The sequence below is a fragment of the Meles meles genome, chromosome 3, assembly GCF_922984935.1.
Source record: "Meles meles chromosome 3, mMelMel3.1 paternal haplotype, whole genome shotgun sequence".
Classification (NCBI taxonomy): domain Eukaryota; kingdom Metazoa; phylum Chordata; class Mammalia; order Carnivora; family Mustelidae; genus Meles; species Meles meles.
The window spans coordinates 103,750,405-103,774,934 of NC_060068.1; positions in this window are offsets into that span (position 1 = coordinate 103,750,405).

A 24,530-nucleotide genomic window follows, 5' to 3' on the forward strand; every position below is an offset into this window, starting at 1 on the left:
TCAGCTGCCCTCAGCCACTCCAGTCTCAGGACTACCCATCTCAAAATGCAATTTGCACAATTTAAACTTCTTTTAAAGAGTTAACTTTTATTGAGTATTTACTATATCCCAGGCTTCTGGGATGTGCTTAAAATCGCTTTAGGGAAAAAAGTATGCAGTTAGGTGTACATTCTGTATGCTTTTTTGAAAATACAAGACTTCAACACTGGAACCTTACATATCCCTCCAAGCGCATCTCCCCATCTCCCTCTCTATTCCATTTGGTTTTCTCTCAGTTTCTGGAAAGTGCCAAGCTCATTTCTGCCAAGGAACCCCCATACATGCTGACCATCCTCTACAGACATTGCCAACTCTCCACTCGGCTGCTCCTTACCCTTCTCATCTGGGCTCGCTGGTCACCATCTCTGGGGCCTGGCTTGGCAACCCTCTCCAGGGCTCCCTTGGCTTCTTCATCCCAGCTACCCTACCATTCAATCCACAGCAGGATTCTCGGTGGTTGGGCCCATGGTTGCTTTCTACATCTTTACTGTCCATCTCCCTGACCGCCCCATAAGCATCACAAAGGCAGGAGCTGTTCTGTTTTGTTCACTCAGCACTTGGCAATGAAGTGTTCAAGTAATACTTATTAAATAAAGAAACAAAGGGATGAATTAAAGAATGAGCTAATTAACTAAAGGAAGGAGGGGCCGAAGGAAGGGAGGAATTGCCACCTTAGGCCTTTCAACTCTTGGGGAGATACACTCACTAAAATAGTGGTTGTTTGGTAGAACAATTTAAGACGAAAATTCAGAATTAGGAATCCATGTTTTTGGAAGAAGTGACATGGAAGAAGGGAGAACTCTAACTCATCTGTTCTGGTGGTTTGTGCAAACATGAACTTTGCCTTCTGCAGAGACAGTCCTTGGAAAGGACCATGGAGCTGCCCGGGGCCTCCAAAGATGACCTTGTGTGACCTCAGGCAAGGCTCAACAGGCAAGGAACCCCAATGCTGCTTGAAACATTTAACCCAACTCCACAGGGCTGGAAGGGTCTAGAATCCCTAGAGCAAATCCCATGAGAAGGAGTTCACAGAATCACTGCTACCTTCAAACCTAAGACCCAAACTTCCGGGCGTGTTCCATCCAAACCCAAGGCTACAGTTCACCGTGCAAAAAAGGAGGTCACTGTGCAGAAATCTGGACGCTCCCGCCCTCAGGAAAAGAGTGGGCGGGGCGTGCAGGGGGTAGTGGGTAGGAGATCTCTCAAGCCTCAAACACAGCTAACCTTTCCAGGACATAATGGGCACACCTGAAGCTTTTCCACCCAGTCTTAGGAAAACATTTATGAAGAGCAGCAGAGGGGAAGGGGGTGGGATGCCGATTGTTATTAAAAAGACAGCTAGAGCCACAGGAGAGGAAATGTCTCTGCTATTAATCCCAGCAGGTCACTATTGTGGAAGAGAAGTAATACCATTTTAAAAGTGCCAAACAGGAAGGAAGAGGGGGGGAGGCAGGGAGTGGAGATAAATGAGATCAGAGCATGTCAAAAAAAAAGTAAAGAAACAAACTCCTGGGAGCAAAAATTGTTCTGTAGGAAGACACACCCCTCGGCAAGTTAGTCTCCCTCTGTTTAATCTTTTTAAAATCTTTTAAAAAGATTTTATTTATTTGACAGAGAAAGAGAGACAGAGAGAAAAGGAATACAAGCAGGGGGAATGGGAGAGGGAGAAGCAGGCTTCTGGTGGAGCAGGGAGCCCGATGCGGGGCTAGATCCCAGGACCCTGAGATCATGGCTTGAGCAGAAGGCAGACACTTAACGACTGAGCCACCAGGCATCCCTCCCTCTGTTTTAGAGAATTTTTCCCCCCTGGTGTATTTATTTTGTTTGTATTGTAATTTTTTTTTCTTTTTTTTGCAGGGAAGGATGGGTCTTCACTTGCTTTTCTCCCTGTTTCTCTTTCCTCTTTTCTTTTTGGCTCCCTGACCAGGCCTCCTACACCTTCTGGGTTCCAAGAGCATCCTGAGGATATTTACTAACAGGAAGTCAGACAAGAAGGGAATTGACACAGTCATTAGGTGACATAAGCCTGCTGACAAGCTGCCAACTCAGCCTATTGAAGATATAACTGAAAAGCCAGCATTTCATTCAAACTAGGTCACCTCCAAGTGCTGTGAATGTCAGCTGGGAATTTGCACAGACCAAGAACCGAGAGGCCAAGAGGTTAGTGGTTTCCCCCAGGGAAAGCAGAGGTCAAGGGGACAAGGGGAAGATGAAGACTAAGAAGGGAATTTGTGACAATGGATCAAGTGGAAGAATGGGAGGGAGACATTCACTGGCAAGTAGATTTCCAAAAGCAAGCTCCAGAGATTTGGCTGTCAGGGTCTGAGCAGGCCACTGGTGTGGCATCTGGCATTCTCTTTTCATGCATTTGCTCCTATTTGTCTAGCGAGTATTCTGTTCATTAAAGTACAAAATCTTCCCCAAATAAAGTGTGGGTCCCTTAAGGGAATGGACTACGTCTTCAATTTTGCCAAATACCATGCCATAACAAAGTCAACATTTAATCAACTACATGATGATGAAAAAAACAATACAGTGAATGGTTAAGCACATGGGCTCTCTGGGGTGAGTCAAACATGGGTTTGATGCCCATCTGCGTCTCTCGTTTGCTGCCCCGCTTCAGTAACTTTTCCAGGCTCTTGATGTTTTAGACCCCTCATTCATAAAATAAGGACAACAGTACTGCCCAACTCACGCACAGTTCCCATGACAGAAAAGTGAGGTATCATGTAAGAAGCACACAGCCATGTGCCAGGCACAAAGGAAACACTCAGTAACTGAGTTATTATTACTATTCTTTTCAATCACTATTATTGTGAATGATGACAGGCTACCTTCCCCTGGCTCTGGGTTTCCCTGAGTACCTCTGAGTACTCTGCTTTTACCAAAATACCTGGAAAATCCCCATCCAAGGCACCCAGGCTTCACCTGGCACATTTAGGATGGGAGCCCCAGCAAAAACAGTGTTCCCTTGAGAAGAGCCTCCCTTCTGAATGGGTGATAGACTGGCACGACCAACTGGTTTTCAGCAAGGTATTTACAACGTCTCTCACTCTACCCTTGCGGTCAACAACTTCTTGTGGAAGAAGCTGGACCAAATGATAAAACAAATAACTGGTCACTGGAACATCTACCCAAACATCGGTCAGATTGTGCTCTCTAGAATATATGTTTACAGATTATTACTAGAAGTTACAAAGCAGGGCAGGGGAGGAGAATTTCATGGTCAGATACAGTTGGAAAACCATTTCTAATAATTCCTTTCTTCAGAATTTTTAATATACTCTTAAGCACTGTGGGTTTTTGAGAAAAGGTTATGGTATATAGCATATCAAATACGTTTCTGAGGACCATACTATAGACTAACATCCTTCAGAATACACTCTGAGATATGTCATCCACATTCAAAGGTATATAACATCAACCCTGGCAGGAGTATCTCAGGGGCATGCTGTGGCTCTGGCCTTGACCTTGTCTGGTTCAACATCAGTATTTTGGTGGCACATGGATGATATTTGAAGATGACCCTAAGCTGGACCGGGAGACTGAGGGAGGGATGGGATGATCAGAACTATGGTTTTTTGTTTTTCTTTTTTAAGATCACTTTTTTATTTGTTTATTTATTTATTTTGACAGAGAGAGAAAAGAGAGGGCGGGGCACAAGTAGGGGAAGTAGCAGGCAGAGGGAGAGGGAGAAGCAGACTCTGCGGAGCAGGGAGCCTGATGTGGGGCTCAATACCAGGAGCCCAGGATCATGACCTGAGCTGAAGGCAGATGCTTAACCAACTGAGCCACCCAGGTGCCCCCCTCAGGACTATGGTCTAATAAGACATTTCATAGGAATAAACCTTAGGTCCTGTATACATGATCCAAAACCAATACAAAGAATTCAGGATGGTGGACAATGGGCCATGTTAAAAATGGGTATGTTAAAAAGACTTGGGACTCCTGCCTATGCAAAGAGAATGAGAAGTTGGGTCTTTGGTCAAAGTGTCCAAGCCTCTGGATCAAGCCTCACCTGAAGGCAGTATAACCCCTAGGCCTGGGCCTTGTTACATGTACCCACAAATTCCCTTTCAATGTTAATTTTTCTTCTCTTTCCTTTTTTTAAAATATTTTATTTATTTATTTGACAGAGAGGGAGAGATATATCGAGAGAGGGAACAGAAGCAGGGGGAATAAGTAAAGGAGAAGCAGGCTTCCCGCTGAGCAGGGAGCCCAATGCCGGGCCTGATCCCAGGACCCTGGGACCATGACCTGAGGCAAAGGCAGATGCCTAACGAATGAGCCACCCAGGTGTCCCAATTTCTTCTTTTTTCTTAATCTGCAACATAACATTCCAAAATGATCATACTGTCAAGTACCCTATGGTTTCCAGAGAAGATATTGCACTTTTAGGAAGAACTGAAAGAAGTCTCAAGTCAAATCAAGGAAAGATGTCCCATACTTCCTGGTTCGATGACTCCTGGAGTTTAGCTTGTACATGGTTCGGGGTTGGGGGGGAGGGCAGGTATCTTAGAGGGACCCTGACAAACTAGGAAAAATTGGCAGGACAAACAGCGTGCCTGAAACTATGCTATTCAAAGAATTAAGAAACAAATGTTAAAAGAGACAAGAGTTATAAAGACTAAGGAGGGGGTAGCTGGGTGGCTCAGTCATTAAGTGTCTGCTTTCGGCTTAAGTCATGATCGCGTGGGTACTGGGATCGAGCCCCATGTTGGGATCCCTCTCAGTGGAGAGCCTGTTTCTCCCTCTGCCTGCTGCTCCCCCTACTTGTGCCCTCTCTCTCCCGTTCTCTCACTGTCAAATAAATAAATAAAATCTAAAGAAAAAAAAAAAAGTAGGGAGGGTCTAGCCTTCCAAATAGATCTATGAGGGATACAACATCCTATGAAAAAGAATCCAATGATTCTTAAATCTTCTAGACAGAACAGACAGACACCCTTGAAAAACTACTGAAAGCTATGGGAACTTTACCCAGGAAAACGTACCTGCAAACAAAATTCTACATTTTCAAGGGGGTGTAGCCCTGGCCTCCCATCATAACCGTGGGAGCCCATCCATGGACGTACCTTGCAGAAGACCAAAACCAGGTTAAAAGCCTTCTCAGGCCTAGGCATTATCTGTGTCATGTCCCCACCCCCGCTGCTGTCAAAGCAATGAACTAGGATCAATGGATGGCTCTATCGGCTCAGTAAAAGACACACATTCTCATCACGCCTGCCATCTGGATACAGAAAGAGCATGTCATCTTTGGAAGTATTCAAGCAAGAATTGGATGAGCATTCTCACCAAAATGCTGTAGAGGTTTCAACCATGCTACAGGTCTCAAGGACTCAGGACTCTGCGACTTAAAATGTGGTCTGAGGACCAGCAGTAGCATCTGGGAGCTTATGAGAAATGCAGACTCTCGGGGGACTTGTGTGCACATCAGTGTTTAAGAAACCTTGCTCTAAGATTTCTAAGATTCTCCAAGGAGCAAGAAATAAAATACTCTGATCCCTTGGCAGTCATCTTCCATCCACGCCTTCAGAAAATTGACCTTTTATAGTTTTAAGTAAGTTTGGGTTTTGAAGGCCTAGAAGCCAGGACCTTTCTCTAAATCCTCATCCCACTCCCTGTCTGTCGCATGAGTTATTTATCCTCTCAAAGACGGAGATGGAGAAGAATGGAATAATTCCCACTTTGTCTCTAATCCAGGTCCAAAACTTAGAGAAGGAAAAAGCCATTTAAAATATTTATCTTGGGGCACCTGGGTGGCTCAGTGGGTTAAGCCGCTGCCTTCGGCTCAGGTCATGATCTCGGGGTCCTGGGATCGAGCCCCACATTGGGTTCTCTACTCAGCAGGGAGCCTGCATCCCCCTCTCTCTCTGCCTGCCTCTCTACTTGTGATCTCTCTCTCTCTCTCTGTCAAATAAATAAATAAATAAATAAAACCTTTAAAATATTTATCTTTATGATCCTCTCCTTTAATAATATAAGATTTGATTTACTGCACATTCACATGCGCCGTATACACTAAGTGGTTTCCTATCCTCTCTTAGCCTCCACAATAACCCTATCATCTTTCTTCTTCCCATTTTATGGCTGATTTCGGAGGCTCAGAAAGGGTTAGTGACTTGCTCAAGGCCACACAGCTACTAAATGGGGAAGCCAGGTCTTAACACTGAAGTTCAAGTCCTCAAGAGCTAAAGGCACACACCTATCTCCTTTAGGGATCTCCTGACTTCTACCTTTTTCAGTAAGCTGTGAAGATGGCCTGAAGGCTGTCAGGTTCCCACAGAGCTTATTCAAGTTATGCGAAGATGCAGCCAGGCAGGGAGCCAGAGATACAGGTGTGCCCAGGCCTCAGATCTCAGCCCTCCATTATACTCTGTTCATTACACAGGAAGACTTAGAGGTCATGCTTTCAAACCCTGGCCCTTCCTCATTATCTGTTCCAGCATCAGAGTTCTCCCGGTCCTGTATTGACTTGCTCTATCTCCTGGCTGCTGTCCCATCTCCATTAGATCCAGGCATTTGAGCAAAGTACACAGCTATCCAGTTCTGGCTGAACGGAACTAACTCACCATTCCTTCTCTATAATTTTGGGCATAGTCTGAGAGGATTTAGAAGGTGTCATTGACTTGGAATTACAGCTCATTGTTACAGAATGAATTTCCGGACCTTGCTGAAGAGATGAGCACTCCCCCTCGTGCTTACACAAGCAGCTTTGTTCCCCCTCCAAATGCCCCTCTAACTGCATGGCACACACTCCTTGTGGGCTCTGCTGCTGCCCAAGCAGGGACCTTAGCAAAAAGAACTCAGACCTCCAGTACTCCACGCCAGAAGCCTTCCATGGAAAAGGAATCATGGCTTTGTGCTCTCTCTTCTTACTGTTACTACATTTTATTTTACTTCCTGGGGCTGTCATACTTTTTGTCTGCTTCTGTCTGACCTGTCCAGCCAGGTCCCCCAAGATAGGAACCACATTTTGATTATCTTTTTTTCTGCTGCAAACTCTAGCACACTGCCTGGCCTGTATGAGATGCTCAGTGACCACATAATTGATTGATAACCAACCGATTACATTTTACATATTACCACGCACATCTGTTGCTCTGTCCAAAGTGAATTCACTCTTCCAGATACTGAACTTATATGGAGAGAGGGACTTGAGTCGGGGCAGGTGTGGTGGGGGTGGGGGGGACACACTCTAAGTAAGCATGTTGAGATCCTGAAGCAGATGGTGTTGTGTAAAAAACCATGGCATTATGGTTTCAGCCCTATAAGAGGTAACAATAAAACTTGCTCCCATGAGGTGGGACTAAGCCACTAATCCCCTGGTACAGCTGGAAACACAAAAGCTTCTTAAAGTTCAAGGACCCCAACCCACCTGGTTAGACAATAACCAGGCCAAAACCTCATTTCTCATCTGTGCTTACTATCACTAGGCTCCAAATCTCAAACCACTTAAAAAGAATTCTGGGGGGGGGGGGGGGGCGCCTGGGTGGCTCAGTGGGTTAAAGCCTCTGCCTTCAGCTCAGGTCATGATCCCAGGATCCTGGGTTCGAGCCCCGCATCGGGCTCTCTGCTTGGCAGGGAGCCTGCTTCCTCCTCTCTCTCTGTCTGCCTCTCTGCCTGCTTGTGATCTCTGTCTGTCAAATAAATAAATAAAATCTTAAAAAAAAAAAAAAAAGAATTCTGGGAACTTTAAAATAAACTTTCCTGAGAAATGGGCCAGGATTGTTACATTTTCTTACAAAAAAAAAAAAAAAAATCCTTGGTGATACCTGCTAGAAAAAGGCCATTTTGTTCAACAATAAAGGGGGGGGCGTTCAGTAAATTAAAAAATTTTAAACATATACGAGGTGCCAATTCATTGTTTGAAATGTTCTCAGATTTCTCTCTTCAAGACTAACTGTTTCTGAGGCACCTGGCTGGCTCAGCCGGCTCAGTCAGTACTGCATATGACTCTTGATCTCGGGGTTTGGAGTTCAAGCCCCACATGGGGCATACAGTTTATTAAAACAAACAAACAAACCCTTTCTGATCTATTCTCTACTCAACAAATAGGTCTAGAGGAATGATTATGTTCTATAGCTGTCCGCTCTGTGTACAGACAAAACCAGACATGGGCTGTTAGGCTGACATTTTCACACTTGTTTTCTCCAGTGCTACAATTTCTTCTGCTCTAATTACCAACTTAACCACCGAATCTCTAACAGGGTGGGAGAAACCCCCAGACCCTAAGGGAAGGAGGCATAATGAAATCGGCGAAGCACAGACCCTTGGTCGAGGCAAAGCTCCAACCCTGTCTGCATTACTTCACCTGAGTATTCGCCCCCTCCATGCTGCAAGGACCACACAGAAAATGGGGATGAAAAGAGTACCTATCTTGGAGGAAAAGTGCCTGACATTTTTATAAATATCCCATCTGTGAACACTATACAACTTTAAGCCAGGGGTTGAAAATGAAAGTGTCTGCCGGTACCAATTAGTATGGGAGCTGAGTCAAGAGAACAGGACTCAGAGTTGGGCATGAGATGGACAGGTAGGGACAGGGGTAAAGCAGAGACCACATGAGAGGCCAGAGTGACTGGTCACCAGTCAACTGTTACCACAAGGGGACGCAGCCCCGTGTCCCCACTTCTTCTGCTATGTCAACAGATGCCAGCTCTCCAGATTTTCCCAGTTTGGAAACATCAGTTCAAACAAATCAAGATTCAATAGAGTATTAACAGGAGCTTGAGATCTGGAACCGGAGCTGCTGAGTTTTGAGTCCCAGTTCTGCCATTTACCTGCACATGACCTTGGACGACTTACTAAACCACTTCATGCCTCATGTTCCCCACCTGAAAAACTGCTACCATGAGAGGTAATACTAGTGCCTATTTCATAGGGCTACTGTGAAGAATAAAAGATATATATATATAAATTTTAATATACAGTTTGTTATATAATATATAGATATTTATATAGCAATTCTAAGTATAAACATGTAAAATATATATGCGATTGTAACAGTGCCCGGTTCACAGTAAGCATTATGTAAATTTTCACTATTACCGTGATCACTTTTGCAAACACGACATAGAAGAAATGAAACCCTTCTCTTAAGAGGGCCCAATATTAGCCAACACTTTGCTGGCCCCTACCGCATTCATGGAGCCTCACACAGCTGTAAAGGTTGGGTGAGAAGGCCTTCTACTTGCACCTGACAGCATCCCAAGAGACCCAGGGATACCAGGCAGCAAGACCCAAAGACACTGAAGGTATCACCACATTCACAGCATGTCAACTGCCTCTCCTTATCCATTTCCTCTGTCCCCAAGGTGACAGCAGCCTGGGAAGGCTCTGCCAGGCAGACAAGCAGCTCTGGACCATTTCTCAGAAGCATTCTGGAGTCACAGAGATGTTCTAGGTATGCGGAGCCCAATGGAAAGCTTGACCATGCCTGGGAATTCATGGAGCTTTCAGCCCCAGGGCTAGTGCGCTGGTCCCACCACTACATTCGGCTAACCAGGTGCCCTGCTGAGTGCACAGGAGCATGCCTGGCTTCCGGGTTCACTCCAGCACTGCAGACAAGGTTTCCAAGCCTCTTGGCCCATAAATGCTTTTCACCAGTCCATGCAATTCTCTCCACCTTGCTCACACTGGGAAGTATTTGCTCCGGGCCTTCCTACAATTCCTAATGAGCTAGCAGCGATGCATTCACTGGCATTTAGCAAAGGCTTAATTTTTACTTAGTTTTTATTATTTTTTTAACTGTTTATTTACTTGAGAGAGAGTGAGAGAGAAAACAGAAGAAGAGGGAGAAGCAGTCTCCCCACTGAGCAGAGAGCCCGACATGGGGCCCAATCCCAGGACCCCAAGATCATGACCTGAGCCGAAGGCAGATGTGTAAACGACTGAGCCACCCGGGTGCCCCACAAAGGCTTAATTTTTTTTAAAAAGAAGGCAGGGAAGAGTAACTGGGAAATCGAGTTGTATCTCCAACCTTTATTAAAAATTGTCCTTTTCGGGGCACCTGGCTGGTTCAGTCAGTTAAGCAGGAGACTCTTGATTTCAGCTCTGGACATGATCTCAGGGTCCTGGGAATCGGGTTGTGCCTTGGGCTCCACACCCAGTACTAAGTCCGCTTGGGATTCTTTTTCTCCGTCCTCCTCTGCCCCTCTGCACTCACACACACACTCTCTTTCTCCCTCTCTCAAATAAATACATTTAAAAATTGTCCTTTTCGTTATTTGCTTTCCTTTAATCTTGCCTCATTTCTCTCAGGTGCTGGATTTGACCTTCACCACAATAACCAGAGTAACAAAAGCAAACCTTCGTTAAGTACCACGTGTGTTTGCAACACTTCACACCCAAGCCTCACCACCACCCTAAGACAAATATGCCACCAGCATCCTGACGCTGCAGAGAAGGAAACCTAACTCCAAGCTATTAAGACCCCTGGCCAAGGTCACACAGCTAATAGGCAGCAAAACCAGAAGTTAAAAAAGGTCTGTTGGGGCGCCTGGGTGGCTCAGTGGGTTAAAGCCTCTGCCTTCGGCTCAGGTCATGATCTCAGGGTCCTGGGATCGAGCCCCGTATCGGGCTCTCTGCTCAGTGAGAAGCCTGTTTCTCCCTCTCTCTCTGCCTGCCTCTCTGCCTACTTGTGATCTCTCTCTCTGTCAACTAAATAAATAAAATATTAAAAAAAAAAAGGTCTGTTGACGGCAAAGCCCATGTGCTTCCCCAACCAAAGGAGTTAGAGTATTCTAGTTCATTCAGGTGGTAGTTGAGCTTTCCTAAAGAGCACACTGGGCTAGGAATAGGAGAGGGAAACCACTAGCCACATTCCAATACGGCATCCACCCTTCCTGCCCTGGAGTGCCCTCCTCACTGCACCTCCCCCAAAAAGTTATCTGAAGGTGAAAATAATATCACAGGGTAATACAGCTTACAATTGAGGAAGATGTTATATACATCTAAAATGTTAAAATTATCCCAAGAATTAGGGTGCCTGGGTGGCTTAGTTAATGTTTGCCTTTGGCTATGGTCATGGTCCCAGGGTCCTGGGATTGATTCTCCCTTCTCTCTCTGCTCCTCCCTCTGCTCATGCTCTGTCAAATAAATAAATAAAACTTTAAAAAAATTTATCCTAAGAATTCATGTTTGGAGGTATGTGAAATGAACTGGTCAGGTATATATTTTTAATCTGTGTGGGTTTTTTAATTATTAAAACAATCCATACTCATAAAAAATTCAAGTAATACTGAATCATATAAAGTTAAAAGGAAAAAAGAAAAGATTGTTTTCCCATCATGTCTCAACTACCTGAGTGTCTTTTCCAGATTTTCCTAAGAACTAACATAGTATATACACAGATCTATATGCATAGACAGTTTTCGTTCTCAAAATCAGGATCCTATTCTATAGTTTTGAAACTTTTTATTCAAAATTGAATTTATTTACATATCTCCACATTCGTTTGAAAAGACCTGAGTTTTTTTAACCAACACAAATAACTGTATTATATGAAACTGAGATTTAATCAGTTCCTTGTTGAAGAACATTTGGGTTGGTACTATTTTTGGTGCTGCAAAGTTAAGAATCTCTGATACTTGTCCTAGTGACCTATGAGATGATTAGGGTTATAAATGTTGGTTGTACTGGTGCTGAAATGGAGCTTCGCCCAGTTAAATGAAAGATCCCACCCACATTTAAAACCATCCCAGCTGCTGAGATTATTATTTTCAATAGTAAGACACAGACCTGAACACCAATCCATCCTTTCACTCATTTATTCATTCAAGTACCCATGGTCTACCAAGCTCTGTACTAAGGCCAAAGGATTAAAAAAACAAAAGACCTAGTCTCATTTCCTGCCCTTGAGGAAATGACAGTTTGGAGGGCAGACGCGTACTGATAAATGAATTCAACATCCTATCTAGGAGTTCTGCTAGGTTTAAGTCAAGGAGCATCTAACTCTGGAGAATATGGACATGCTTTGGTAGGAGTTGATAGCATAAGAAAGCCAGAATAAGTCCACCTGGCTGACTCAGTCAGTGGAGCATGGGACTCTTGATCTGAGAGTCAGGAGTTGAAGCCCCACATTGGGCACAGAGAATAGATAGACAGACAGATGGATAGATCATCTGAAACAAACACACAAAGAAACTCAAAATAAAGAACAGGGCAGCCAAGACTTAATAACTGTAGTTGCAAAGCTTCACCTTTAAAGGCATGCAGAGTACTCAGGGAACTTGGAGAACTCAATGCAGAGGGCATCTGGGGGCGGGGGGTAACATCAAGAGAGAAAGTGGAATGAAAATTGCTGTTGAAAGGCTTTGAACATGAAGTTGAGAGATCTGGACTTTAGGCTGTCAGAGGGGAAATACCCCTCCCAGGGGAATTTTGGATATATTATAATCTATCCCTTCACCTGTAAATGGACATTTGTGTCATTTCTGGGTTTTTACTACAAGTTTTGACTATAGCTGACTGTTGAACAATGCAGGGGTTAGGAGGTGCCAATCCCCTCACAGTCACAAATCTGCATATAACTTTTGACTCCCGGAAAGCTTAATCACAAATGGCTTACTATTGACCACAGCTTTACTGATAACATGAATAGTTGACAAGTATTTTATATGTTACATGCATTATATGCTATAATTTTTACAATAAAGTAAGCTAGAGAGAAAAGGTTAAGAAGATCTTAGCGAAAAACACATTTACCGGGCTATACCATATTTTATCTTAAAATCTTATCTTAATTTTATCTTTAAGTATTTTTAAAAATCCATGTTTAATTAATCCATGTTAATTTAATATTTAAAAAATCCACATCTAGTTGGACCCATGCAGTTCAAGCCCATGACGTTCAAGGGTCAACTATATTACAAATAATCATGCTATGAATATCTATAAATGAGTCAGCTTGCTTGCTTTCTTTTCTCTCGGGTGAACACCTAGGAGAGCAATGACTAGATCATATAGGAGATATTTCCTAACTTTTTAAGAAACTGCCAAACCAGGGTGCCTAGGAGGCTCAATCAATTAAGCAACTGCCTCCGGCTCAGGTCATAATCCTGGAGTCCCAGAATCAAGCCCCATATCGGGCTCCCTGCTCAGTGGGGAGTCTATTGCTTCCTCTGTCCCTCACCCCACTCATGCTCTGTCTCTCACTCTCTCTCAAATAAATAAAATCTTTTCCAAAGTGGCTGTGCCTTTTTACCTTCTCACTAACAGTGTGTCAGAGTTCTGGAATCCACATCTTTGCCAACACTTGGTATGTGGTCTGTCCTTCTAACTGCAGCCAGTTCAGTTTTAATTTGAACTTCCCTAATGACTAATGCTGTTGAACATCTTCTCATGTGCCTTATCTCCTATCCATACATCTTTGATGAAATGTCATTTCACGTCATTTCATCATTTTTTAAAATTGGGTTGTTAGGGGCGCCTGGGTGGCTCAGTGGGTTAAAGCCTCTGCCTTCGGCTCGGGTCATGATCCCAGTGTCCTGGGATCGAGCCCCTCATCGGGCTCTCTGCTCAGCAGGGAGCCTACTTCCTCCTCTCTCTCTGCCTGCCTCTCTGCCTACTTGTGATTTCTGTCTGTCAAATAAATAAATAAAATCTTTAAAAAATAAAAAAATTTAAAAAAATAAAACTGGGTTGTTTTCTTATTACTCGGTTTTAAGAGTTCTTTATATATTCTAGATACAAGCCCCTCCTCAGAAATATGCTTTGCAAATATTTTCTCCTAATCTGTGGTGTATCCTTTCATTCTCTTGACAGTGTCTTTTTGAAAAGCGGATGTTTTTAGTTTTGGTGAAGTCCAATTTATCCATTTCTCGTTTTACAGCTCATCTTCTAGTGTTGTATCTAAGTTTTTTTTTCCTAAACAAAGGTCACATATATTTTTCTCCTAGGTTTTCTTCTAGGAATTTTATGGCTCTAGGCTTTAGATTTAGATCTGCGATCCATCTCCAGGAGGCATTCTGGACACCTGTGGGGGCCCGTTTGTTTGTCACAGTTGGAAACAGGGCAGGAACACTAGAGGTCCCACAATGCACCGGAAACACACATAGACCATGCCCCGTAGAACTGTTGAATGTCTTGCCAAACATGCACATGGGAAAACTGTTTGTCACATAGGTGTCTATTTAGCTCTTACTTGAAAATACCAAAAGCTTTACAGAAAGTTTGCGCAACAGTACTTAAATCTTTGCTTCTCCTTTAAATCCAAAGCTTTTCCTTAAAAGCACATATTTCATTATGTCTTCTGGTATATCTGTGCCTGGGCATTTACATATCAAATTACATCTTTTATTATACACTAATTTCCTTTCATTTCTCCTTTTTAATTCAATTATGGCATTAATGTTTTATCTAATGTGGGTAGTTGGTTGTATTATCATACATTAGCAACAGAACGAGATTAAAAATATTGAGCTGAGTGAAGAAAGAATCAGAATGACATCTATAACAATACCACTTACATATTAAAATACAATTATAGAGTTAAAAGTTTGAGAAACCTGCACATAAATTAACTATCCACATTTTCTAAGAATGCATGGAAGAGAATACACATTAGAACAGTGTTTAAGGGAAGGAGGAAATGGGTCACCGTAAAGACTTTGGCTTTTATTCTAGTGACATGGTACAGCTTTTGAAGGGTTCTGAGCCAAGAGTGGCATGACCTGACTACTGGAGAAGGACCATGCCGGCTGCCATGTTGAGAACAGCAGGGCCCGTAGCAGAAGCGCAGTTAGGAGTTGACCACAATGATGTGAGCAAGAGACAGGGGTGGTTTAGACTAAGGGGTAGCAGGGGAGGTGGTGAGAAGTGCAAAGATTACAGATAGATGCAAAAGGTTGAGCAGACAGGATTTGCTAAAGCGCTGAATGGGAGTGGATCGGAGGAGAGAGGTCAAGGATGATTCCAAGGTTTATGGCTTGAATAACTATTTAGTGGGGTGGAGGGAGACTGGGAAGAGCAATGGGGGGGCAGGGAGAAGCAGGAAATTGAATTTGGGCCTTATTAATTTTAAGATGTCTAATGGATATTTGAGGGGGAGGGTGCTATGTGAGTAGATGGATACATGAGTCTGACAGGTGACAACTCAGAGCTGGAGAGGATAAACTTAGAGATGGTGTTTACAGCTAGCTTGAGGAAGGAGAGAAGAGAGCCAAAGACAAAAGCCTGGGACACCTCAATGGGGAAGCTCAGCGAAGGAGTTGTTAGGCAGGCAGGAAGACACCAGAAATGCACAGTGTCCAGGGAGTCAACCAAAACAAACAAATAAACAAACAAAAAAAACGTTTCAAGAAGGGTACGATTAACTGTGCCAAATGCTGCCAATGGGTCAAATAAGACGAGGTTTGAGAATGGTTGTTGAATTTGACCACAGAGCCTAGAAGTGGGGAAGCAGCCAGGCTACGTGGGGAGCCATAAGGCACAGAGACAGGGATCTCCCATGCTTCCAGGAGGATTTCAGCCCCTCTTTCTGCTTGCCTTTGCATACGCTGCTTCCCTGCCCCCTTTACTGAGTTGAGGTCACCTTAGCATCTTGACCTCGGTTCTCCCAGGAAACCCTCCCCAGCAGGGCCAGCTCCCCTCAAAACAGACTCTCAAGGTACCACGCACCTGTGACCTTCCCAGCATAGGTCCTGGGGGCATCTTCCTTTGTTGTGGCTGCCACAGTGAACAGAGTCTTAGTCTACTCACAGGCACTCCAGGGGTGGGGACCGCATCCTTTCACCCACGGATTTACTCCATGCAATGAGGGCAGGACCTGGCAAAGAGAAAGCTCTCAACAGACAGGTAGGAGATCAGGGAAGAGAGAAACTTACAGGCACTAGTGTGATCAGGTATGGTTACAAAGATGGTCAAGTGAGATGTGCGTCCAACACGAAAGGGAGAATGGGATCTGGATTCTAAGGGAAGATAGGATGGGAATGTCATGAAAGGAAAAGATGTCCTTCCTCCAAAGCAGAGAGCCGGGCTAACACAGGCATCAGAGACCACTCTAGGAGAGAGTTGATTATAAGGCCTGGAGGAGCACTGGAGGGCTCTGAAATCCTGTCTGCTCGGTTTAGAATCTTGATTTAGGCCAAGAAGACAGCACAAGTGGACTCTGTGCTGAGAGGTTGGGAAGCCCATGGCCCATCACTGCAGTGACATATGTTAGGTTGCCACACACCCTAAGGAAAGAGAGGTTTTGTTTGGGGACAGAAATCCATCATGCACTGCTGCAAATTAAAAACCAGGAGGGTCAGCAGATAAAATGTTCACGGTTGTAGGAAGAATAATAACCTTATCAAGTGCCTTTCATGTGCTGTCCGGGAGATATCTCCCGTGATCCTCAACTCCCCAACTGCCCTATGTACCATCACTGTCTCCTATCACCCCATTTCTTCCTTGCAAAGCATTTTATCACCATGGATAGTTATCTTGTTTGTATGTTTCTTTACGCTTATCACCCACTCTCTCCATGGGGTTTAAGCTCCTCAGGGCAGGAAGCTTGTCTGACCTTACACTATACCCCTCTGCCAGTAGAGCCCCAGGTGCACAGAATACAGCAACAATTTATCAAGAGAATGAAAAAGTTCTGTAGCCCATAGCCTATACCTCACTTGGAAGACTTATCACACTGTACTGAAATTATTTTTTATTGAATTCCCTCCTACTCCAACAGGGATGACAAAGAGATTTCATCATAGGTGCCAACTCAAATATATAGTTAGTGGAAAAATTATTTGATCAACAAGTGATGTATGTCACAGGTGGAGGTACCAGGAGGGGCAGGACATGGGGACTTGAGCAGGCATGTGGAGCACCAGGGGACCTGGAGACAAGAGCCACCTGTGACAATGCCAGCTCTGCTTCAGTCAGCTGGGATAAGCCCTGGGATCCTACCCTTCTAACAGGTTCCCAGGGGCTGCTGACGGTGCCAGCTCATCCCTTAAGACAAAGATGGTCTTCTTCACATTTGTATTATACTTTGCATGGTACAAAGTTGGAAGAATGAATGAATATTAAAATGCTGGAATCCACTTTCAAAACTAAGGCAAGTGAAATACCACTTTTTTTTTTTTTAAGATTTTTTTTTTTTTTTAATTTGACAGAGAGAGATCACAAGTAGGCAGAGAGGCAGGCAGAGAGAGAGGAGGAAGCAGGCTCCCCGCGGAGCAGAGAGCCCGATGCGGGGCCCGATCCCAGGCCCCCAAGATCATGACCTGAGCCGAAGGCAGCAGCCCAATCCACTGAGCCACCCATCACTTAGTTCTCCTTCACAAACACCTTTCCTGGCAGGCACCTGGTGACCAGGAATGTTCTCTCAGGAGCCCACCCCTGCAAACCTGAGGTCTCAACCACATTCTGAGCTTTGGGCAGGCCCAAGGGTGAGGCAAGGTAATCCTCTTCCTCCTTCCCTCCTCTCAGGCTGGAGGGGCTTCCAGTGAGGGAATGCAGTGTCTGTGTGTGGCTGGGAGGATGGCAGTGGACAGGCCCCCCGCACATAATGATTTTAGGATGGTAAGGCGACTCAGCAAGCCCCGCTCAACTCGAAGACCAGCTCTTGCAGCAGATTCAGGCAGCCCTCCTGTGAAGGCAGCACCTTCCACCCTGGTCCCTACCAGGTACAGCCCTGGGCCCGGGATCACTTCTCCATCAGAAGTGGCTAAAAGCTTCAGCAAGTGAGGGCTTGGTCCCAACTGCTCAGGAGATCCATGCGGGCCCCCAGATGCCCTCTCATTCCTGCACAGGTTCATGTGCGCACATGCACGCGGGCACACGTGCACACACACACACACACACACACCAGGTCAACTAAGAATGGAAGGCACACCTGGGACTTCTGAAGTGAGGTGGGTAGAATGTCTGGAACAATCCTGTGTGTGCTCCCACAGCTCTGTCCATAAAATCCAATAAAAGTTTGGGCAGACTTACTTCAGGGACCAACTAGACAGGTCCCAGATTTCTGTAACAGGAATGACAGAGTTCACACATCATCTTTGCTTCAGTGACAGTCCATGGCTATGGCTGGGAAGGAAAGGGGGTGGGCTTTGTCTGCTTTCTGGGTTACAAAAGTGGATTGCACTGGGAGCTCAAGCTCTAAATGAAGGTAGAAAGAAGGCAGTAAAGTAAGAGGGGGACTGACTGGGATGGGGGTAAAAATCTTCTCCTATTGACAGGACTCCAGAAATCTTATTTCCTGCATCTTCCCTACACACATGGGTTTTGCTGTTCATTGGAGTCCCAGGCACTGGCTGAGAGGCACTGGGCAGGCAGGTGGGAGAAGGTGGGGAGGGTGAACAAAGCACAGGAAGCAAGGCACAGTCCACCACTGCTCAGGCTCCCCAAACACCTCCAGGAGGGAACAGAGCAAACTGACAGCCAGGTGGCTGAAGTCAGCAAATGTGGAAATGATCAACCAGAGGCTCGCAAAGGTAACCAACAACATGACTGGGTTTATGGGAGAAGGTGGCCTGTAGTCCTGAGGTCTGGGCCAACCCGACACATAGCACATGGGCCCCTGCGCTGGCACAGCTGCTCTCTATTAAGTAAGGCATTTGGCTAAATGCTCTTCTCGAGGTCCTCTTGAGCTCTGGCATTCTCTAGTTTCTGAGAAGGAACTCTGGAGAGCAGGGGGAAATCTACGTGTGTGTGGTTCATGTAAATATACCTACTTGTATTCAGAGCCTTGCCCCGAAGAGCCAGCAAATCAGAAGAGATGCTGAGAAGTATGGGGGCTCAAGAGTGGATCTTAGAATCAGAGGGATTAAGTACCAGCTCTGAAGCTCACTATAGCTATGTGACTTACCCTCTTATAGCGAGTGACTTACCCTCTCTGACCCCCTTTTCTGTTGAATGGAGCTAATAACCCTATTCACCTCTGTGAAGCAGGAGGGAGGCCCCAGCCTCCATCACTTAGAGACTCCATTATATCTAACAACAAAGAACTACCGAACTAGATTATCAAGTGTTGTGTATTCTGTGGTTTTTTTTGTAAAACAATTTAACTTTAATAGTGAACAGAGAACCTGAGTTAATAGGAAATGCTAACATCATCCTGGTTCTAAGAGTGTACCAGTTATGGAAGATATTGTCATTGGGAGAAGCAGGGTGAACAACACACAGAAACTCTCTGTACTAATTTTGCCACTTCCTCTGAGTCAAACTATTTCAAAATAACAAGTTGTTTTAAATATTAACACACAAGGGGTGCCTGGGTGGCTCAGTGGGTTAAAGTCTCTGCCTTCGGCTCAGGTCATGATCCCAGGGTCCTGGGATAGAGCCCTGCATCAGGCCCCGCATCAGGCCCTCTGCACAGCGGGGAGACTGCTTCCTCGTCTCTCCCTGCTTGCCTCTCTGCTACTTGTGATCTCTGTCTGTCAAATAAATAAAATCTTAAAAAAAAAATTAACACATATTATTACTGTATACGTGACCTTATTTGAAAATAAAATAAAAAATCTAAATTTGAGGGGTGCCTGGCTGACTCAGTATAGTGTGTGACTCTTGAGGGCTTGTTTGGAGGTTCTAGCAGGGGAGCGCAGCTACTCGTATACCCTTGACCGAAGAACGGTCCTCTCCTCTATGGGGGAAGGTCGTCCTCTTCAACCGAGCGCGCAGCTTCGGGAGGGACGCACATGGAGCTGTGAGGGAGGAAGGGGACACCCGCCTAGCCAGCCAGATCAGCCGAATCAACCCTGGCGATCAATGGGGTGACAGATGTCACAGCCAGATCGCCCTCACATCCTAGTGTGTGACTCTTGATCTCAGGATCTTGAGTTCAAGTTCTATTTTGGGCATGGAGACTAGTTAATAAAAAAAAAAAAATCTAAATTTGAAGCTTAATGGAAATGAAATACACCCTGGAAAATCTACTCCCTAACTTGTTTCCCTGCAAGGAGCCTGAGTTATATGAAGCTTAAATTAGGTAATACACACAGCTCTTAGCACAGCATGAGGCCCAGAGTCTCCAGCTTATTTATTTACTGATTTATTTATTTATTTTAAAGAGAGAGAAAAAGAGAGTGGGCGCACCCACGGCTTAAGCGGAGGGAAAGGACAAAGAGAGAGGGAGAGAGAGATACATACATACAGAATCTGAAGCAGGCACCACGCCCGGCAGAGACAAGGCTTGATCTCACAATCTTAAGATCATGACCAGAGCTGAAATCAAGAGCCAGACTCTTAACTGACTGAGCCACGCAGGTGCCTCTGATGTCTGCTATTTTTAAACACAGTAATTATTATTACCTAAAACGGCCACCTAAGAAAACAGCATTCCATTTTTGCATTGCATGCACCACAGCTTGCCAATTTTGAAGGATGCTCTGAACATAAAGTTAGTAACATCAAAAGGGGTTTATAACATATTAAGTGAAAAAAAGCAAGCAATTGATTGTTTTTGCAAACAAAAGCAATTGATACCAATTGTTATCAATAGCTTTATCCTACTCTTTTTTTTTTTTTTAACATTTTATTTTTAAGTAACCTCTACATCCCAAGTGGGGCTGGAACTTACAACCCCAAGATCAAGAGTCACATGCTGTACTGCCTAAATCAGCCAGGTGCCCCTATCCTTTTCTTTTGCAAATTAGTATAGTATGTACCTACAAGCATAGGCTATGGAACCAGATTGCCAGGGTTCAGATCCCAGCTTGGCTATTTATGTGATCTTAAGGTACCTAATCATTCTGGGCCTCAGCTTTCTCACCCATACAACGGGTTTAATAATAAAAACCAAATGAATTCTTGAGGATTAAATTAGTCTATACATGTAAAGTGCTTGCAAATAGTAATGTTCGAATGTAAGCCATCATCACTCATTAGATTTTATTTTATATTAACATATGTTCATCAGGAAAGAGTATAGAAGAACATAAACACCGATACAGCAGCAACAACTATCCCAAATGAGAGGAGTGCAAAGGACTTTGGTCTCCTTATTTTTGCTATGTTCTAATTTTTCTATAACTAATACAGGTTAAAAAACAAACCTGAAATTCTTAGGATAAAAGATCTTTAAAAAAATTTTTAGGATACCTATCTGGTTTCCATATAATCACCTTAAAGAGAACAGGGAGAAGGTGTCTGTAATAAGAACATCAAACAGCAGCTCATGCCCTCACCTCAGAGATGTTCCCTGATTTTCCTAGTATCTCAGAGCAGCTACCCGGGTATCTCCCCTAGCCCGTGGCTCTCAAAAAAACATGCCTATGCAGGTCACCCATGTAACAGATACACGTAACCCAATGTCCCAATATACCTTACACACACATAAGGACTTATTACCAAAGAGAAGAGATTATAAATGCAGGTTAAAGCTAGTCATGGAAAGTGCCCTGGCAAGCGGTAACCCAAGGCACAAAGAGCGTTCTGTGGGTGCCCTGTGCTATGGTCCCTCTGCAGTTTCCAAAGCAACACTTTGACAGGGTAGACCCGTGCCTTCCTTCCAGAGTGGCTGCCCTCCCCCCCACCTCCTTCTTTGGCACCGACCAGAGGGGACCTCCGGTTGAAGAAGCTTGACCAGCCAAACTTGAGCATCTAGAGGAGGCCGGGAATCCAGCCCCCACCTTCCCTGGGGCTCACCCAGCAGGCAGGAAGGCCGTGTGGCCCAGCTGAACCCAGCACTCAGGCCTCACTCTGAGGGCAGAGCCCCAGGCGAGTCAGTCCTGGAGAGCTGCCCCTGGTCCACTCGGCTCCGTTACATGAAAACAGAACACCAGCCTGTTCAGGGTCTGCCCGGCACATTACTGGGAGGAAGCTATAAAAGCTGCCAACACGGGTTACCTCAAGCATTTTCCTTCTCAAATACGCGGGTAGTGAGGCACTGATTTTCCTCCTCTCCCCCGCCTTCCATCTTTTCGGAAAAGACTTTCTGTGTCCCGACCGTGTTTACTGACGTCCTGGCCCCTTGGCCGTTCCGCTGTGCAAGAGCGAGTCTCCCTCCTCGCCATTCAAAGTGGCCCCTGTTCCGACCCACTGCCCATAATGTGCGCTTCCAGACCACACGGCCCACTGGCTTCTCAAAGTCTGGCTCAGGAACCAAATAAAAAGCTTTTCATTTACACTCCAGTTTATGTGCAGCAGCTCAAAAGCCTTATTTCCATGTCTTACACAGTTCCCACCTGAATAAATTCTTTTTAAGTGCCTCTTTTCCATTTGTGGATTAGGAAGCCGAGAGGAGGTCTGAGGGCTACCCCACAGGCCCCATGGGATGCTCTGAGAAGGCAGGGGTCAGCGTGTCTCCTCAGGGACGGAGAAGACGGAGCACTGCCAGGCCCCTGAGCCTTGCACACCCCATCCCTGGGCAGCGCGCTCCCAGCCGCCACCCGCACCTCAGCCACTGCCTGCCGCCCACCATCATGGCCTTCCACTCCGGACTTCCAATCCCAGCTCAGTAGGTCCTAGGAGTGTATCCTCTGGGGATGAAACCGGGATGATACCTGGGGAGAGGGCTACTGACTGAAGGGGAGGACCAAGTATGAAGTGCTTACCACAGTGACAGGCACAGAGAAACCACGCCAGATAGCACCGCCATCACTCGAACTTATTTTTCAGTGTGTGAAGCCTGTGTCCCACACTAGATGTTAGGTGGAAGTAAGACAAATATGGTTCCGCACCTGAAGAGCTCACCATATGGGGGTAAAACAGACCAACGGTCCTACCCTATGTGAGGAAAGGAGCAGCTAACTCCTCCCTGAGATCTGGAAATAATGACTGCCGCAAATAGTGAGAAGGCCAATGGCGTCTGGTAGCTTCCAGTCTGACCTCGTTTCCCACCCCTCCCCAAGCCCCCACTCCCGTGGGCCTTCTTGCTGTACCCGGGTCAGTTCCACCCCCGGGCCTCTGCCTGGAATGTCCCCACAACATTCTCATAATTGGCGTCCTTACTTCACCAGGATCTCTGCTTACGTGTCCCCTTCCTGGTCACCCCCAAAACACTCCTCTGCCCCATTCCACTGCTTTATTGTTCTTCGTTCCCCAAGACTGCATTCAGATCTATGTGCTTACATGTTTCCTGGCTGTCCTCCCCACTAGAACATGACCCCTATGAGTGTGTGGATTTTTTGTTTGTTTGTGTATCACTGTGACCTCTGAACCCAAAATAGTGCCAGAATCAACAAATTACTAATGAGCCACAGATAGAAGGTCAGGACATTGACAGTCGCTCCAGCCCCAGCAGGAACTCTGGACCCTGCCCACATCTGCCAGGCGGGGTTCCCTCAGGAGCTCCCACTAGGCCCAAATGAGCCCCTATTCTGGTCTCTTCTTCTGGCCCATCACTAGGAAGAGCAGAATTGGAACCACTCTGGGAATGCCGCACCCAGCCAGTTTTTCCCTTGTCTTGCCAATCTTCACTGGTTGTGTCTCTGATAAACAGCTCCAAGCAACACATGCCAGGACTAACAAGCAACGCCAAAGGTCACTCCTATGTCCGACAGTCATGCCCTCTAGAGTCTGGCCTTCCCAAGGACCAAAAAGGAGATCAACTGAATGAGAAAGGGCCCAGCAACCCCCATATAAACCCCAGCAGCCACAGCTGGCTGAATGCTCTTTGCTTCCCAGGGCCCGTGCCAAGGTTCTGCAGACCTTCTCTCATGACAGCCTCACACACTCCCTTAGAATAGTTACAGCTCCCTCATTTTACAGAGGAAGAACCAAGATCACAGAGGTTAACTCATTTCCCATGCTCACACAGCTAAGTACTATCATAGTCAGAATTTGAACCCCAGCCAGTCTGATTCCAAAGGCCACGCCATTACCCACTATATCCCTGTGCCTCAGCACTGCCCACAACATTCTCCCCTAGCAGGGGTCAGCCTCCCTGGTCACCAGCAGTGCCCGAAAGGACAGCACTGGGTGCTGGGCCAGACTGGCCTGGGCTCAAATCCCTGCCTTGACACTTCCTGCGTGTCTGAGCAAGTAGTTACCTTCTCGAAGCTTCAATTCCATCTGCACAGCAGGGTGAAGAGATGGGAAGCGTGACCAAGATAAACACCAGTCAGGTGCACAGCAAACACCGCATAGCCAGTGAGAAGCTTCTTGGGATCAAGTCTCTATTGGCCACAGCTCCCTCTCTGCCTCACAGGACAGCCCTCCCCTGCCACAAGGGCACAATGCACGTGCTCCACCAGCACCTAATAAGTGCCAAACCCATTTAAGTACCTGAGCTCTCATCTCTACTTGCAGGTCAGTATTACCCGTGGACAAATTACAGAATTTATTAAACCAATGTGCTCAACATCTCACAGCTGGGGCAGAGATTTGAACCTTAGGCCTGCTGACACCAGGCCACCTTCCATGCTGACATTTCAACATACCCACCCAGTGGCCAGTACTAGACACTATAGGAAATTATACCTTTTAGTAGCAAACTATGGCACAGCCCTGTGAGTATCAAATTCTGGTATGGTTCACTGTCCTTGGGCTACTTATTACCTCTTAGTAAAATGACTTTTTACTTTGTTACCTACCTGTCAACTGGACTAAATCCTGCCACCTTG